Below are 17,929 nucleotides of genomic sequence, written 5' to 3'. Positions count from 1 at the left end.
CCCAAACTACGGTCACGATCCATCTCCACTCCAGCAAGTCACCACCCACGTTGTTGCTCTTTGGGTTCCAGGTGTGTAATTATCAACTTGTTCATTTATTCAAGACACACACCTGCCAACAGCTTTCTCCATAATAATCCAAATAGCTTCTTTTAACCACTCTGGTTGTCCAAAATCGATGATATGTTGCTACATATGCTACTTCCCTTAGGACAGCAAACAAACCATGGAGCAGCAATGGCTAAATATCTCATCCCCAGCCAAGGTGGTACTCCGAACATGGCAAGCCTGAATTTCTCATCCCAGGGTCAAAATCTTGACAGCGAGAACCACCCTGCTGGTTCTAGGGATTCTTGCTGTGGTATATACTTACAGGTGAGATCATTTCAGAAGGACATGCCTTGAGTCTTTCAACTCCCAAACTCCATTATATTGCCTACAGAGAGACACTAGTAACACTTTAGAGCAATTTACAGAAAGGTGTTTTCTCTATTAAAAGCGGCCTCAAGAGTCTGTCTCTAGTACCTGTATATGAAGTCCAGAAGAATGTGCCGTGAGTTAAAAGCAATTAGAATAGGTGTGGGGTGGAAGGGAGTTTAAAAAAACCCTGGTAAAGATCAGACTTCTCAAATCCCACATGGAGAGAATCTCATTTCCCAGTTCAGAATAAAGACCTTAAAAGAAAATTTTGTGTTGAGCCAAGGGCCTCTGTTGTCCCTGGAGCTACCCAGCTCACAACCCCTTCAAGAGGACCTCTGGTAAGGAGCAAAGTTGACTGACAGGCTTCAACTGTTTCACCTTTAGATCCCTGGCAGCAGGCACACCCGGCAGCTCCCGGCTGATGACAGCATAGTGGGAGTTAGAACAGGACATGGGTACCCATCGCAGGTACTCTGGGTCAAGAGCTTCTGCAAGGGATGCCTGGGTGGCTCAGTCGATTAAACGGCTGCCTTCAGCTCAGGTCGTGATCCCAGGATCCTGGGACCAAGCCCCACATCAGGCGCCCTGCTCAGTGGGGAGCCTGCTTCTCCCTCTCCCTCTGCCTGCTGTTCTGCCTACTTGTGTGCTCTCTCTCTCTCTCTGACAAATAAAATCTTTTTTAAAAAAAATAAATAAATAAAAAGAGCTTCTCCTCAGTCTGGCTGGAACTCTCTCAGAATTAGACTTCAGCTGGAGTCTCTTCCTACTCAGCCCTTCCTTTATTTCTTTACAGGCATCAGATCTATATTTTAGTGGATTGTTTTAAAAGAGAAATAGACCCAGTTCCTGCTCAAATGGTTTGCAGTGGAATGCGTGCATTAATTTGTTCTTAGTTTAAGGGTACCTGGATGGCGCCGTGGGTTAAGCATCGGACTGTTTCCGCTCAGGTCCTGATCTCAGGATTAAGAAATCAAGCCCTGTGTCAGGCTCCGCGCTGAGCTGCAGAGTCTGAGATTCTCTCTCCCTCTGCCCCTCCTGCTCATGCTCTCTCTCTAATAAATAACGAAATCTCTAAAAACAAACCAAGAAACCTGTTGGTTTAACTTGTTCATGTTTTAGCTTTGCTGCTAATGTCTTGAGTCTCTCTTCCATTGTATTCTTTGAATGTTCAAATTATCAAAATATTTGGCATGGAAGAGGCTCATTCCCCACCCCTTCATTCCTCTCAATAGGTAGAACATGTTGAGCATTTGTTTTTCAGGCCCTCTCTCATACAGTTTTCATTACTCCCAAGAGATTTTATGACCCAGAACATGATCTGTCCAGTAAGTTTTTGGGTATATGCAGGGATGTCCGATCCATAAAGGGAATCAGAGATGTCCAAGCACTGCTGAAGACAACCGTGTAGAGAACACGTAGCTGACCACCCCAGGGGCCATTGTTTGGCGCCATTGTTAGGGACACACAAAGACCAACGGTCCAAATGGTTCATAGATTTGGCAACTTTCTTCATGCGTCTACCTTGAAACTATTTTTATAAACATTTAGCACTAAACACTGTGGCTCTAACAATAATATGAAAACTCAAATTTCAGTAGGAAATATCATTCTTTTCTCAGTGTGGACATTCAGACTATTGATTTACATTCCATTGACTTACAATGTGAGCACTTTCTTTCCTTCTGTTAGGTCCGTTATTAAACAAAATGAGACTGAGACAAAGTGAAAGTTATTTAAAGCTTTATTTTACGACAAGTATTAGAAGTTAGACTGATCGGCCAGGGGAATGAGACTGAGACAAGGTGAAAATTATGCAAAGCTCTATTCTATGCCAAGCATTAGAAGTCAGACTGACCGGCCAGAGCCGCCTCCGAAGAGAGCGACCCCTCCCAGTCTCACAGACTAACTTTTATAGAGCAAAATCCTGGCCACACATAGGTGGCCAATGAGATTGTAACATTGCATAGTCATGTTAGGCCACACGCAGGTGGCCAACTGAATTACAATTTACCCTTTAGTAGCTGTTTGAACTAACCTATTACTCTGGTCAGAATTGGCCCTCAAGTTTGGCGCCCAAAAGGTGGGGTTTACATTCTTTGGTGGTTAAGGGGACAGTATGTGTGCTCTACTGATTGGATGTCTCCACCTGGCCTGACTCGTCCTTGTATTCTGGGCTCTGTTATCAGGAACTGGCCGACCGTATTTTACTGGTTTCCCAGACTTTCTTTTAAGTAAGTTTCTCTGGGAGGCAGGGTCAATTTAAGTTTTACTGCACAAACAACAAAATGGCTTTTTAACCAAGATGGAGTCGCTCTGGCTAAATAGGTCCTCACACCCTCTTTGTTTTGTTTCTGATTATTACCTTTTGTTCTTTCCAGATACGCTTGATTTCTGGGCATGTATTCCTACCTTGACATTAACAGATAAGAGAAAACTGTTCTTCCACCACCTGCAAGGATGCTGACAGTGCACACATTTATAGAAACTCCCAACTCTCTTCCTTCTGTGTTTATATTTTCTCATAGTTTTTTGTTTTTGGTGTTTCTCCTATTTCTTTTACTTTTATTCCTTCACATCTTATCACTATTGGCTATTCATAAATGCCTAAGCCTATATCAGTCATCTCAAAAGCAACTTAAAAGGGTAAGGATATACAGAATCAAATAACATTTAAGATATATTTTTTGAGACTTAAATATATGAAGCTTACCTGAAATTTCCAGGCCACCCCAATATTTTCGCCATCCTGGGCTCCACTCATCTTATCATATATTCGGATCTAAGCATTTTATTTCTTTGTTCTTAAGCTATAAAAGATTGTGTACATCATATCTCCCTACTAAATTGTAAATCTTTTTGAGAAGGTATTATTTATACACTGCCGTACATCCTCCTCATCGTATCTTGTACATATTAAGCCCTCAGTAAGTGAGAAGTCCTTTGTTACCTGTGGCATGCCTAGGCAAGAATAAGCCTTGTTAATCCTCCAGCTGAATTCTCAATCCTCCCAGAAGAGACTGACCATAGTGGCCTGACAGGAGCTGGCCAGACTTCCTGCCAGAGGCTGGATACTTTGTGGCCAAATTGAAGGTAGGAGAAACCTGAAAAGGATGTCCCCACTGCAAAAAAGAAACTGACTCCAAAAAATGCTCTAACGTACAGCACAGTACACATAGTTAACAGTTATATACTTGAAAGCTGCTAAGACAGTAAATCTTAAATGTTCTCCCTACAAAAAAGAAACAGTAATTATGTGAGATGGTGACTGGTGTGTTAACTGGCATTATTGTGTAATCATTTCACAATACATATATATGTATCAAATCATCACTTTGTCTACATTAAGCCTACACAATGTCATATGTCCATTATATCTCAATAAAACTCAAACAAAAAGCTTGAGGTCATTTTCGAATACCACACATTGTACTTTTTAACCCATTTGCTCTTGTAGTGTAGACCACACTGGTTTGTCACTTCATGGTCCTGCATGTGCTAGTTAGAGATGTAGCTATTTTTCCAAGTTTCTCTGCTTAAAATTATTTTCCTTGAGAACCCCAATTCATTGTTCTGGTGAATCCTTTTATATACCAGATTTATTCTTTCTTTTAAAGATTTTATTTATTTGAGAGAGAGAGTACAAACTGGGGGAGAGACAGAGGGGGAAGCAGGCTCCTGCTTGAACAGCAAGCCCAATGTGCGGCTGGATCCCAGTGCCCTGGGATCATGACTTGAGCCAAAGGCAGACACTCAACATCCTGAGCCAACCAGGTGTCCCATTATTCTTGAATCAAGATTTCCAAAGATTCTAACTTGGGTTCATCAAGTTGTGAAGACGTACACAGCTGGGTATATTTATGTCCAAGACTGATCAAATAACTACCCATAGCAGTTCATGCTCAAACTAGAGTGGGTGTATTCTAAAGCATCTGAAAGTTCTTTATATGATTATAACATTTATTTTCCATTTTGATAATAATTTTAAAAATTAACATAAATGTATTTTAGGTATTCACTTACCGATATGATAGCCAGTAGTCATAATTAATTAAATTTAAATCTCAATTCATTTCAGTGAAACGAAATTAAAATTCAGTTTGAGCACCTGAGTGGCACAGTTGGTTGAGCCCCTGACTCTTGTTTTCGGCTCGAGTCATGATCTCAGGGTCGTGAGATCAAGCCCCACATTGGGATCAGTGCTGAGCACGGAGTCTACTTGAGATTCTCTCTCCTTCTCCTCTTGCTGCTCCCACTTGTGCTCTCTCTCTCTCAAAATAAATAAATGAATAAACCCTTTAAAAAATTAAAATTCAGTTCTTTAGTCACACTGGTCATATTTCAAGTGCTCATTAGCCATGTATGGCTGCTGGCTATCATATTAGACAGTGCAGATATAGGACATTTCCACTGTTGTAGAAAATTCTATCAGACAGTGCTATTCTGTATTATTTAAATAACATTTTAAAAACCAAATACAGCCACACAATTTTGGTATCTATGCATATATTTATTTGGCATTATTTTGGGTTACTGTAATTATTAAAACACAGAAAAAATAATTGAAGAAAATTAATGTGTAAAAATATATATTCATGGCAAATGAAGAACAATTGATATTGAGAGCTCTCTAGGGATATGATTTTTTAGTAAAATGCTCAGAGCAGAGAACATGTACATGTGGAATTCAGAAGAACCTTCCCCAGAACATTTTAGTGTGCCATTACATTCAGAAAATCAACTTCATCTACCAAATTAAAGTAATATTTTTTGAATTTTATTATTTAATAGTTGTATTTTATTTAATTTGTTATAGCTTTGGTTTTCAAAGTCAAACTCAAATATGAGCCATAGGTAGAAGTTCACAGCTGGTTTATACTTATGCATAATTAAGTAAGAGCAAAATAAATACTATTTAAGTCAACATGGAGGCTACGCCTTTTTGTTTAAGGGAGATCTTCCCATTACATAAGTGTAAGAAAGACTGAACTAACATTCTAAGGATATTAATAGCTGAGAACAATCTTTCAAATGTACATGATTAGCATTCCATAGATATTGGTCCCCAGCAATTTTGTGTTACTTTGAATTTTTCTTCAAGGCTCTATATATTCACATTCTCAGTTCTTTCAGTTTGAGTTTGTTGAGTCTTTATCTTCAGTTTTGTACTCAAGCTTATGTACTCAGATTCACCTTTAGAAATAATGATATTCATAGTCTATTTAGAAAAAAAGGGCCATTTCACACGCCATAAAAAGTTTTAAAATATATCCTGAACAGCAGAGAGCCTGCAGTCTCTTCCTCTTGGGGAAGGTGGGGTGGAGCGTGGGACGGAGAAGATACCAGGGTCCTTAATGGACATGTCTAGTTTCTAACTCCTTCTCCTTGGACCTGATGCTCTTATGTGTTCAGCCTCAGAGCATTCAACCACTTTCCTTTATTTTGTGCATTCTCTGGGCTGAGATTTGTTACTTTTTGTTAACTTCACTATCAGGCATGTGCAGCTGAGGATAGAGCGAGACATCAAAGAAGGCTTAATAATTTTCCACAGAAATTCAAAGGTTACTCTTAAGCTTTTTGGACATCTTCGCTCATAAAACAAGTCATACTTTATGGGTTTGATTACTGGGACTATCTCTGTGCAATTTTCTGAGGCAAGCAAGGAAGCTTAAAGCTTTTATATTATATTCCCACTTTTGGACTCTAAAGGATAAAATCGAACTTACAGGAGAACAGAATATGAGATTCTATAATCCAAGTTCAAAGAATTAAGTTGGAATCGTCACTGAAAAAAAGTGTCTATTTTTTGTTAAAATGAATCTGACTCTGAAAGTAATATAATGTGTCACATACACACACACACATGCCTATACCTATGCATCCATACCTTATATGAGAAAACAAAATAATACAAACATGTATATATTACATATATGTATATGTGTATGTTTAAATCTTCCTAGGTTTTCTGAGCAATCTTTGGACTATGACATTAACTGGAAGTTGTATAACGAACTTTACCATTCATTAGTTTTATTTTTCACCTTGGGTTCAATTAAATAAAATCCTAAATATTTGTGGGTAAACTTACATGGGTTTTAATTATGATTTAATGCAAAGATCCCAAATACCTCTGCCTTTCTGCTTTCATGGATATTAAATCTTGATAAAGGTTTTATTGCAGAATGAAATTCTCTGGATATGCAATCACCCACCTACAGAGTATTAATAGGGTATTTCCTTAAAGATATTTCACAAACTGAGTTGTAGAAATAGCTTCTGCCATTGCTATGTCATCTTCTAAACAGACTATCTGTACTAAAAATTCAAGATTAAATTATTCTAGTTACTGTGAAATACTTCCAAGTCACAAAAGGCTGTGTTTTTTTGTATAGTTTTGAAGACTCGTTACAGACGTCTCCTTACAACCACTAACCCCCAGTCTCACCACTCTGCAGGTTTGTATATTTTGAGCCACTACTGGCTTACAGGGGAAAAAAGCTATGAGAAAGGCTCTCGTGGCTTCAAGGTTAGTAGCTGATAAGTGTAGATGTTCCCATATAAAATGCTTCTAGAGCCAAAATATTTAAAGACACCTGCTAATATAAACTGATCTGAAGTAGTGCTTGTCAATTTAGAGGTAAGATGTTTTCCAGTCATCCTGCTTAACAGTCTGGAAAAAATTATTTGCAATTTTAATGCAAACCTCACAGTTCCCTCTATCCCCCCACCCAATTAAACCTACACACCTACATCTTCAAGTCATGTTCACCTCTTGTTGTTTGAGCTAAGAGAATTTAACTCTCCCCCTTCATAAATTTTAAAAATAGATCTACTGAACCCCACCTAACCTCAAAGTCTGGTGGTTTACAGATTCAAGACACACCTAAAGAAAGACAGGAGGAAAAAAAAAATGCAAGTATTTTATAAAATCTTCTTCCGGAACTCTGTGTGAAACCTCCTGAATTTTAGCCTACTTCCTTATGGATTAAAAACAAACACGTGAAGCAATATGTGTTTGCCCATATTCCTAGGGAGTTTGAGTTGGCAACAGAACACAAGGCAAGAATCCAGAAGTGCCAGACTCTAATATCAACTCTGGGAGAAACTAATCTAAAATTCTCACATTTTTCATGTTTATAATTGGAGTGGGGTAATTGGGAGGCAGTCAACAAAAACCATAATAAGTAGTTCTCTAAGTATAATATGCAAATAATAAGGCAAAAAGCCCAAAACTGATTTTTATTTCACTTCCTCCAAATTTTGAGATTTTCTTGTTACAGTTTTCTCTTGAATTCTCAAATTGTTTTTCCGGAGAAGATGTAAAGTTAATTGTTAAATATTACATGAAGACTGAGAAGAAGGGTGCCCAAGGTGCAAACGACTCATGGCGCAAATCACCTCATTGGGCTTTGCAAGGTGGTTAAACAACATAACCTCAGACTCACATTACATATTAAAGGAAAAAAGACATCCTAGGCAAGAGGAAGCTTTCTGAAATAAAACCATACTTATGTACGGAAGGGATGACAGCAGTAGTCTCCTTTAGAATAAGGGAAGGACTGGAAGCAATGAACAAGCACCGACATTTGCTAAGTGCCTTCCCACGCGAATGTTCCACACTCCTCGCCAGACCAATCTGTATGCGAAATAGTCTGAGCACTTACCACAGGAGTCTAGCTTCTCCACTGAATTATAAGTTCATGGTGCCTAAGACTAAATATGAATTATGACCTGCTTGTGACAAAACATTACCTACCAGTGACCAGCACAAAGCAGGCAATCAATACGTACTTGTTGCCTGAATGAACGAGGCCATGTGTTCACAATTAACGTTCCAGTGTGATGAATAAGGAGATGAAGGCTCGGAGTGATTAAGTGACGTGTGTGGGTCATGGAGATCACATAGGTTAGTAAGTAGCTGAAGAGGAACACAAACCCAAGCTTCTCTGACTTCGGAGAACACACTTTCTACTCCAGCAAGCTGCTCCATGGAAGCCAAAGTGGGACCAAACCTCGGAGAAAGGTCTCAGATTTGTTTTTGGAAGGATGGCAGTGGGAGAGGAAACTTTCACACAGCTCTACCTACAACCAAAGGACCCCAGAGTAGCAAAAATGGATGATTTTATTTCTGGATAAAATCTGAGCATTGCGGTGGGGAAAGTCTAGCATTTGTCTCCTGGGAGCTTCTTTAGTAATGGCTTTTCCTCCCGAACAGCCTGTGTTTGTTTGCTTTGCTTTTCACTTCTCACCACCGCTTCTTTCCTGGTGTGGTTCAAAATTTCAGGGAGACAACTCTACACAAGGGTCAGGAGAAGCAGCCAAGAACTCATGGCTGATCACCCGATCGCACAGGCTCTGGAGTCCAGCCGTCAGAGTTCCATCGCAGCTCAAGTCCATCCTAACCAGGTGACGTTGGACAAATTATTCAACTTCTCACTGTCCCAGTTGCTTCATCTGAGAAATGAAGGTGGGAACAGTAAAATTGACCTATTGCTCTAAGAACTAAATGAGTTAATACATGTCGACTGCTTAGCACCCTATCTAGCATATGGTGGGAACTTAAAAGAGAGGGGCCATTATTATGCCATTGGCCCTAAAATTCAGAACCAGAGCCAGCTGCATGAATACTTCAGCACATAAATCCCCAAACGCATCTGTCATTCTCCAGACTAGGTTTGCTACGATACAAAACTCTTCTCCCAAAGGCAGAAGTGCTGCTGAAAGTAAATGAAAAAAAAAAAAGAAGAAGAAGAACAAGAACAAGAACAAGAACAAGAACAAGAACAAGAACAGAAAGAAATATTTTTTCTAGTATCTCCTGACTTAAATGGTCAATGGCTTGGAACCCAGGCAGCTGCCACTGGGGTCCTTCCTCCATACTAGCCAATATATGTAAAACCCTCCCCTGGTTCTGGATAGAGAAACAAAGAAACAAACAAACAAAAAACAAAGATCCATCTTATTATTTTTCTCAAGTATGTATTTTTCTAACAGTATCACAATTTATTAGAATTCAAGAATGAGTCCCCTCATCCCTCAATCTGAAGGGCAGATGAATAGAAGGCAAGGGAGTGCATCTGTGCACAATAAACCAGCTCTATTTATTTGGAGCTACTTACTTAACTGTGGGTCATTATCATCAAAAGCAGTGATTAAAGTGAGAGAGGAGTAGGAGCTGGACTAACTAGGGGCTGGTTTTTCTCATGTAATGACTTATCCAGGGGTATGCAGTGTTGGTGCAACTGGTGAAGGACTTATCAAGAATTTTTCCATCCTTCCACCCTGCCCTGTTTAAGATGCATTTTCAATCTTTCAGATATAATATCATCACTATAATGCCAGTGGGCCAAAGGCCACAAAAGAAGAAATGAAGGAAAAGGGCGAAGGACAGGAGGTTGAAAAACCAGGGCAGCAAAATAGAGTTCTTGTAAAATAGTCTTCACAAAAATTCCACCTGCTGACTTGCATTTACAAATCTTCTTGGACAAAATTATTGGGCTTGATCACATCAAATTGCCAAAAATTACTATGCTTATGTAGAAAAATAAACATAGCATGTGATTTAATCTAATATGGCATATGGCAACCAAGAGAGGCTAAGACATAGGGTGTTTTATCTGTACTTATTGTCACTGAACAGAATCGAAGTTTGGTTAGTAAAAATAAATGGCTGAAAAAAGAAAGTCAGTAACTAGTAGTGTCTCCAATGTTCACCCAAGGGGAAGTCTTTATTAATATCAGAGAAAATAAATTATACCCAAAAAAAGCATTCTTAAAGAGGACATGACATAATGATAATAAGAGCAATTAACAAGATAATGCATTTAATAACATATGTTCAAAATTTATAAACTACTATTGGGGTGCCAGGGTGGCTCAGTCAGTTAGGCATTGACTCTTGATTTGAGCTCAGGTCCTGATCTCAGGGTTGTAAGATCAAGCCCCCCATCAGAATCCACACTCAGCATGGAGTCTTATTTGTCCCTTTCCCTCTACTTCTCCCCTGTTCATGCTCTCTCTTTCTCTCTCTCAAGTAAGTAAATAAAATCTTTTAAAATTTTTATAAACCACTATTAACAGAAGAACATAAAAATATTGATAAATTCATTTTCAAAATGGGAGATTTTTACATATTTTTCTCAGTAACTGATACAAAAAGCTGACCAAAAAATGAACAAGATAAATAAATCAGATTCCCAACAGAGAGATTATTTTCTTTCAAGCACATGAATATTTCAGAAATCACCCCATGTTAAGTGATCAAATTCATCTCAACATATATCAAAGAATTAGTATCAAACAGTCCATGTTCTCTGATAAAGATGCAATTAAGTTAGAAAATAATTTTGAAAAGAAGTAACTTTTAAGAATCCATGCGCAGAGAAATTAACTTAATGCATCACTTAAAAATTCATGGATTAAATGTTAAATCAACATATAAATCTTAAAATACTTGTAATTAAATGGTACTAAATATGATACATATTAAATATAGTGGTATACAGCCAAAGTCATTCTTAGAGTAATATTTATAACCTTAATTGTGTCTATTAGAAAACAAAAATGAAGGCACCTGGGTGGCTCAGTGGGTTAAAACCTCTGCCTTTGGCTTAGGTCATGATCCCGGGGTCCTGGGATCCAGTCCCACATCAGGCTCTCTGCTTAGCAGGGAAGCCTGCTTACCCCTCTCTCTCTGCCTGCTTTTCTGCCTACTTGTGATCTCTCTCTATCAAATAAATAAATAAAACCTTAAAAAAAAAAAAAGAAAACAATAATTAAAGATGGAAAATTAGAGAGCCAAACACTAACTTTAAATTATAAAAAGAAAATAAAAAAATACTCAAGGAAGGAAATAAGAAAGATAAAAACCAAGTTTAATTTTTGAAAGAAATATTTTTTGAAATATTAGAGAGCAATATTAGTATAGACACCTAAAATACTTAAATTTGGGGGGCACCTGGGTGGCTCAGTGGGTTAAGCCACTGCCTTCAGCTCAGGTCAGGATCCCAGGGTCCCGGGATCGAGCCCTGCATCGGGCTTTCTGCTCAGCAGGGAGCCTGCTTTCCTTCCTCTCTCTGCCTGCCTCTCTGCCTACTTGTGATCTCTGTCAAATAAATAAATAAAATTTAAAAAAAAAATACTTAAATTTGGAAAAACATCATGAAAAATAGGAGAGAAAGCAAAATTAAATAATATTAGAAATGAAATAAGGGACATATTACTGATTGATTGTATTTTAAAAAATAAGAATACCATGCACGAATTGAACATACAACTAAAATTCATTGTTTCCTAGAAATATATCACTTATGAAACAAATTTATGAATTCAAAAAAATTAAAAATTTGAAACCATTTATATAATAATTTTTAAATTTGAATTGAATCAAAGTCTACATACATGCACACGTGCGCACACACACACACACACACACACACTCTTTTCAATCAACCCGCATAGTTTACAGATAAGTTCTACCAAACATTAAAGAACAAATGATTCCCATCATGGAGAAACTCTTAAAGACAGTAGAAAATGAAAGAAAATTACTTTTTGAAGTTAACATTATATGATTTAATGTGATCTTAATACTAAAAAAGAAAAACAGGAAATAAAATTAATATCCAATATAATTATCATAATAAATATTTGCTTTTAATATGATCGTCATAGAAGCAATAAAGGCCTATTTGAAATTAGTGGTCATTAATTGAGAGCGAAATCACGTCTCATGATTTTATGTTTTTCCAGCTACATTCAGTTTTTATGAATGCAGGTGCAAAGTATGTAGGGGTAGATTTAACTAGGGTAGTGGTTTTGCCAAACAAATTGGAAGAAGCAAGAGGAACAAAGTTGCTGAAAACATTTAAAAGGGAGTCATTATAACAACAGGTCACAGACTCTGTTGGGAAAAAGGAAGGAAGAAAGGAGAGTAGAGGAATGAGAGATGGTTTAAAAAAAAAAAAAAAGTATGAGGACCAATGAACTGTAGTCCTGGTGGGGATGAAAAATTGATTTTATCAGTAATCTTGAGAAGTATGAGAGGCACAATGTTATCACACTTATGCACAATGCCACGAGGACTCAGGTATGCCAATGTTCTTTTCTAAAGTGAATATATTGCAGTAAGTAAATAGCAGAGCTTTCACTCCACCTGAATATTCTGGCTGTAAATCCTTTTCCTGGACCTGCTACATGATTCTGCAGCCCTGCCCTACACTGAATTTGCATAACCTTCCTATTTACTGCCATCTCTCAGGGGTTAATGCTTACCTAGGATCAACTCAGGATTATTACATCATCAGTCAGACTTTGTTAAAGCTCCGATCTTATTGTTATTTCAATGATGATTTAAATTCTAATTCTCTGAAATAAGTACTTTCAGGAGAGAGGAAACAGCTCTTTAAAAATATAAAACAAGCCCCAGGGCCATAAAATATCCATACTGAGTAAGGATGGAGATTGCAGTCCAACAGCCCCCAATCTCTTTATATTCTACAGCAATTTAATTTTCCTCCAGTCTTACTCCTCCTTTTGTGACCTATTCACAATGTTCCTTCTCTCCTTTTTGGAATGTTAAATTTTGAACATATTATTTACTACCTGCAGTTTTGCTGTTTCTTGGTTCTATATAACCATTTGTCTGAAAAATGTCAAGAATCCTCTTCCCTAAGTGCCTATAAATCTCCTCATAATGTCTATTTGTTGGGCAACCCTCCTTTCCCTTGCTAATCTTACCAAGAATTCCTTCAAGGTCATCAAACTTGAAATATGTATTTATAATCATTATGTAATAAGATCTTTGGGGGATCTTCAGAGGGAAATCAAGGGAGACTTGTTTGGATATTTTTTTGGTACAAACTGACATTTATTCTTCTGCCAGTATCAATAAATAAGAACAGGTGCAATTTATGTGTGTGTCATCATTCAGAAAATTGACAAAAATGACTACAGAGTTGTCTCTTAAGTAAACCAGTTATCATTTAGTATCAGGGTCAGAACATATAGAGTGGTTAAGTTGATTTATCTCCTAGTTTGTCGCCAACTTCTCTGATCCTCAGTTTCCTGAGTGTAACCTATCAGCTTTGAGAGACACCCTTTCAGGCTAAACAGCACCAGCACATTAACATCTTTGAAGGGATTTGTCATGAAATATAAAACTATAAATCAAGATCAAATTCCTCCTAAAATGATGTTTCTAAGATATTATTGTAAGGTAACAAAATGTACCCTGGAGAAATTAAAATAAAATACTTTTTTATAATTGGAATGCAGAATTCTGACTGTTCTTAGTGTCCAAATTGCTTTCCTAAGGAGAATCTGTGTTTAGAAAATAGTTGTTATTTTGATATCGTCTCCTTTCTTATCATTCCTAAAAGGCCTTATTTGCTCTTGTTTCTATTTCTCCTTCCCTATTCCACCATATAATTTTCTCTTACACTTATTTATTTTTTATTTCTCAGTAGTCTACCCTATATGATTTTCTATACAACATTGAATTTCTGCCTGTTCTGTAAAACTCATTTCATAACATTTTAAAGTGTGATTTTTCTCAAACCCCAGATGCAATAAACGTGAAACGTTGTGCCGTGTAGAAATTCCAGTCACTGCATTTGTTTGGTTAAGACAACTTAATTGCTCGCAGAGCCAGCTCTAGTTTCATCCAAAACAAATTCAATGACTGTTGTGAGTAAGGTGAGAGCAAAAGAGAAGTAATATATCACCTCTCTGCCAGGGCTCTTCATGGTACCTGTCATTGCCAAGAAGTCAATGTTGGATGGAGGGGTGTCAAAGAGAGTGAGAATGGAGAATTGACAACTAATGTTCCTATGAAATTATTGCTGAACAAGAGATAGAAAAATAATATCAATATCAGGAAAACTTTTCAAATAAGAGACAGCTGCACACAAAGGCAATTCTGAGAGTCTTCATCACAATAAAATGTATAGAAGAGAGAGAAAGATGGCCTTTCTTCAAATTCTGAGTCTTTAGAGATACCAAATCAAAGAGATCTGATAATCTGTGGCTGCAGTAGGAAAACAAATTGACATTGACCAAGATTTACAATGTTTTAATTGTTTTGAAATCTCATTGTGACTCCTCTCTAACTCAGAAATCTCTACTGTGTGTTTCGGAGAAGAGAAGTAGCTTGGTCTGATCCCAACCAAATCACACAGATCTTCCACAGTAAAGGAGGCATGGAATGGATGTTGATGAGAGAACCCTTGTGGCCACTGAAACCCTTAAAGACTAGCTGCCGTGCACAGGAGTTTCAGGGAGTCAAGGGAACTATAAGAGAAATCTGGGGGAACCAGTATGCCCACTTTGGAAAAATAATGTGTTTTGGTGGGCTCTACAGATTTGCTCCTACTGAAGAACATGCTGGAAAGAAACTATAATGTTCTGATGGATGATACTGGCAAGAAGTTTGCCACCCAGGCTAAAAGGCAGAGGCATCTGGGCTATCTATGTCCAGGCAGCATTCCCTAAGGATATTGTTTTATCTCTATCATCTGGTGGGACTTGTGAAAGCCCAGAGCCATAGAGTTCCCTTTTAAGTGTAAAGTACTTGAAAAATTAATCACAGAGAATCCATAAATTCTCTCTCTAAATTGAGCTGATATTAGATAGCAATTTGTATAGCTGTTCACTATATAAACATCTTTGAAAAGATAGATCAGAAAAAGGGGCATCTAGTAATTCACAGTGTAAGACATGCAGAAACACAAAAAACCATAGAGAATTGTCCCCTCCCACTACCTCTCACTCAATGGCTATCCAGGAGATTAATATTTCTTCAAACAATGTCAATGGGCCAAAGCAAGAACCCTATCTCACACTCTCTATACTCAGAGATTGTCTCAAACACATATATTCCAAAGGCAGTTCTCAGAGCCTGATGCAATTTTTACCTCCTCATGTTCTTGTCTATTGTTTTGCAATAACTGAGTGACTGTATTTTGTAGTAAAATGTTCTATGATATTTGCTGAGTCTCTTTATCTGGCTAGGCAACTTACCAAGCCTTCTATGTGGCTTATATCATTTAAGGCTTGTAATTATTTTATAAATGAGACATTACTATTCCTATCTTATAAAGAAACAAGACTTCCATTCAAGATTGTATGGTAAATCCTCTCTTTGACCTACACATACACACACACACACACACCAACTTAATACACATACTCAGCCTACCCCCATTGATAAAATTCAAAAAGAAACATTATAAAGATGTAGCCATTCTCAATAAAATTAACAAGTCAGGAAACAACAGATGTTGGCCAGATTGCAGAGAAAAGGGAACCCTCCTACACTGTTGGTGGGAATGGAAACTGGTACAGCCACTCTGGAAACAGTATGGAGGTTCCTCAAAAAGTTGAAAGTATAGCTACCCTATGACCCAGAGATTGCACTACTGAGTATTTATCCCAAAGATACAAATGTAGTGATCTAAAGGGGCACCTGCACCCCAATGTTTACAAGGGCAATGTCCACAATAGCCAAACTATGGAAAGAGTTCAGATGTCCATCAACAGATGAATGGCTAAAGAAGATGTGGGGTGTGTGTGTGTGTGTGTGTGTGTGTAATGGAATATTACTTAGCCATCAAAAAAATGAAATCTTGTCATTTGAATGATGTGGTTGGAACTAGAGGGTATTATGCTAAGCGAAATTAGTCAATCAGAGAAAGACAGTTATCATATGATCTCACTGCTATGTGAAATTTAAGAAACAAAACAGAGGATCACAGGGGAAGGGAGGAAAAAATTAAAAAAGACAAAATCAGAGGGGGAGAAAAACCATAAGAGACTCTTAATCATAGGAAACAAACTGAAAGTTGCTAGAGGTGAGATGGGTGGAAGGATGGGGTAACTAGGTGATGGACATTAAGGAAGGCATATGATATAATGAGCACTGGGTATTATATAAGACTAATGGATCACAGACCTGTATCTCTGAAACTGATAATATATTATATGTTCATTAAAAATAAATAAATAAATAGCCATTCTCAAAAACAAAATTAATCCCTCTCTGAATTTTAAAAATAACAAAATTATAAAGCAGTAAGTTAGACTAAAGACATAGCATTCTGGTCTCCATATATGGAAATAGTCAATGAAATTTAACTCCTGAAGGGTATCAGAACTGAAAGTCCTCCCACACAGTAGGATTCCAAAGCCCAAACCATTGCTTAAAATAGGGATCCTACTCTTTTCCTTCTGTGTGCTACTGGAGATCCTGGTGTCACCATCGGCCACCGCCCTGCCTGCTGTTACCAATATTGTAAGAACAAGCCATATCCAAACTCTTGCTTCTGCAGAGGTGTCCCTGAAGCCAAGATCTGCATCTTTGACCTGGGGCAGAAGGACAAAGAGGATGAGATCCCACTATGTGGCCAAATGGGATCAAATGAGTATGAGCAGCTCTCCTCTAAAGCCCTGGACTCTGCCTGTTTTTGTGCCAACAAGTATATGGAGAAAAGCATAGCAGAGATGGTTTTCACATCTGAGTGCAGCTCCAGCCCTTCCACATCATCTGTATCAACATGTCCGATGCTAGGGCTAAGGGGCTCCAGACAGGTATGCCTGGTGCCTTTGGTAAGCCCAGGGCACAATGGCCAGGGTCCACATTGGCCAAGTTATCCGTACCAAGCTGCAGAACAAGAAGCATGTGATTGAGGCCCTACACAGGGCCAAGCTCAAGTTCCCTGATGGCCAGAAAATCCACATTTCCAAGAATTGGAGTTTTACTCAGTTTAATGCACATGAATTTTAAGACATGGTGGCTGAAAAGCAGCTCATCCAAATGGTTGTGGGGTCAAATGCAAAATATATCCCTAATCATGTCCCCCTGGACAAATGGCATGCTCTGCCCTCATAGGAACCTCAGCACTGCCCCCTCCTTATTCAAGCCCACCAAAAAAGCCTACTTCTGTCAAAAAATAATAAGGGTACTACTAGTGAAAAAGGGCTGCAAAAAAGCTCACCATTGTCACAGAATATAGCTTAGATAAATTTAAATTTTGATAGGACCATAAGGACAAAAATGCCTTTCTTCCAACATTGGGGCTTAGTTGACCAGTGTTTCAGGGACTGGTCTATGATATGAAAAATACCAACATGGGCCATAAGCATGGAGCATATGAAACAGTCTCAGAGGGATGACTGATTAAGATAGATAAAAAATGAGAGGAGGAAAAATAAGAGAGCAATAAATAGAAACTTATACACGGCGATAGACTTAAGCCCAGCTCTATCAATAGGTGTATTATATTTTAATATCATAAACATTCTAATTAGGAAGGCAAAGATTTTCAGAATTGATTTTTTTTAAAATCCAAGTATGTATTATCTACAGGAAACATACTTTAAATATGAAGATACAAGTGGTTTAAAAGAAAACTGATGGAAAAATATATACCATAAAAACATTAACCAAAGAAAAGCAGTATGACTTGATAAGTATCAAAAGAGACTTCAATACAAAGAAAATTTCCCAAGGTAA

At 37.8% G+C, this 17,929-nt stretch overlaps 1 pseudogene across 1 annotated transcript; it reads left to right on the top strand.

The window, feature by feature from the left end:
• Nucleotides 1-237: 237 nt before the first annotated feature.
• Nucleotides 238-17,305, top strand: LOC308350923 (large ribosomal subunit protein uL16-like; annotated as a pseudogene). Its single transcript has 5 exons — nucleotides 238-375; nucleotides 805-888; nucleotides 7,701-7,836; nucleotides 8,705-8,887; nucleotides 16,661-17,305. The product of its transcript is annotated as a large ribosomal subunit protein uL16-like (transcript).
• The last annotated feature ends 624 nt before the right edge of the window (nucleotides 17,306-17,929 follow it).

Source organism: Martes martes (genome assembly GCF_963455335.1).
Source record: "Martes martes genome assembly, chromosome: 10".
NCBI classification, from domain to species: Eukaryota; Metazoa; Chordata; class Mammalia; order Carnivora; family Mustelidae; genus Martes; species Martes martes.
Note: the sequence above shows the minus strand (reverse complement) of the source record. Positions and strands in the feature narration are given on the sequence as shown.